Here is a 1,884-nt window from a genome sequence, read left to right as displayed (position 1 = left end):
AATTAAAAACATTAATATAAGCATTTAATTAAGCATCGACATTCGACCGGCTCTACGATTTAATCCTAAACCTTCTCGTGAACCACAGCTCACCAGTCTGTTAGAGTGATAGCGTTTAACTAGTTATCTCCACTCCTGTTATTAAATGTGTGATCGAGTGATTTAATTGTGTTATCTCCCCTTAGTTTCGACCCCGTTTAATTAATTTTAATGACAAATTAAACATCTAATTAAATTAAAAAATAGATATACTTGTATTGTCATTGAAGTGGAACGTATCTGGAAAGTTTGAACACAATCACTGCATTAGAAGTGGGTCAAAATTGAGTTACAACATTTGCCACAAATAAAAATGAAACATGCAGACGTTGCGAAGTCAAAATAAGCTTGAATGGGGTGACGGACGGTATGGGAAGATGGAGAACTATAAGATTTTTTTTTTTTTAAATATATTTTCAGGCTTTATTTAGAATGAAGAATAAGTATAAATAGCAATATTGCACATGATAAATAATAATTTAAAAATTCATACATCTTCGCATATAAAAACCAATTGTATGCATTTATTTTGAATCACATTACTATTAAAAAAAAATATTTTTAAGTTTTTCTAAAACCTTAAATAGAATAAACAATGAGACTTATTATGAATTAATATTTACTTCTTGGTGATTATAATACACAATGTAATTTTCCCTGTTATATATATACAATTTTTCCCATATTTTCTAAAAATCTATTCTGTACATTACATCATTGGATATTTGTCAAATTCAGTAGGCTTGGGCTCATCCCAGTATTCACCTATAGGTTTGCTGAAGCATCATTCCGTCTAAATGCAGAATCTCCTGTTTTTGTTTGGGTCACACCATGCATTCTGTCCCTATGCTCAGACCAAAAAGTTACTGGTTGATCATTAACATAATCATGGTCCTTGGTCTGTTCAGGCTCCAAGAGTGGAAAATCTTTGGTGTAGTCTTGCATAAAAATTGAACACATTGGCCCGCCTCTATCAATGATTTCCTTCTCTTTCTTATCCCGAACCATATCTTCACAAGCAATCTTTGATAATGCTTGTTCCATCATTTCTTTACGAGCACCAACTTTTCTTGTTTTATCAACTTTTGGAGGGGTGTATGTGGCTCTAACTGTGGTAAGGTTTTCTGCTTTTGCCTTGTCATCAGTTGTTAGAAGACCAGCATGTCCACTTCTTAAAAATATTGCCCGCTCTTTCATATTGTATTCTCTATCCAAAGCTGGATCACGGTCCAAGTTTTCCCGTTCTTCTACCCCAGGGGGCGGCAACCTTTTGAAGCGGAAGAGCCAAAAGTTACAATTTTCAAAATTTCCCTGGTTTTAAAGAGCCACTAACATTTTTTAAATTTCAAATATTTTATTTTTTGATTAACATTATGAGTGTTTGTGCACGGAGCTGGAGAGCCGCATCTTGATATCAAAAGAGCCGCATGCGGCTCGCGAGCCGCAGGTTGCCGACCCCTGTTCTACCCAGTTCTCTAGCATACATCGTCCTGCTGAATTGTTAATTCTTATTTCATTACGTCCATCATTTGCTAATGTGGTGTTCCTTCTATATTTAGAAAGAATATTCTCCATTGTTGTAATAAATATTTCCCTTTATGATAGTTCAATTATTTGTTGTTCTCAAATGATCAAAACATTTGGTGCAGGAAACGTTTGTTGCTATGGTGGTAGACCAGGGGAAGCGGAAGAGCCAAAAGTTACAATTTTCAAAATTTCCCTGGTTTTCAAGAGCCACTAGCGTTTTTTTTTTATTTCAAATATTTTTTTTTTTTTTATTAAGATTATTAGTATTTGTTCAAGGAGCTGGAGAGCCGCATTTTGATATCAAAAGAGCCGCATGCG

The 1,884-nt window shown here is 34.4% G+C and overlaps 1 pseudogene; it reads right to left on the bottom strand.

The window, feature by feature from the left end:
• Positions 1-523: 523 nt before the first annotated feature.
• Positions 524-1,650, bottom strand: LOC131931734 (sperm-associated antigen 8-like; annotated as a pseudogene).
• Positions 1,651-1,884: the final 234 nt, after the last annotated feature.

Source organism: Physella acuta, unplaced genomic scaffold (genome assembly GCF_028476545.2).
Source record: "Physella acuta isolate Inbredline_101_S28 unplaced genomic scaffold, ASM2847654v3 ptg002019l, whole genome shotgun sequence".
Lineage (NCBI taxonomy): Eukaryota > Metazoa > Mollusca > Gastropoda > Physidae > Physella > Physella acuta.
Note: the sequence above shows the minus strand (reverse complement) of the source record. Positions and strands in the feature narration are given on the sequence as shown.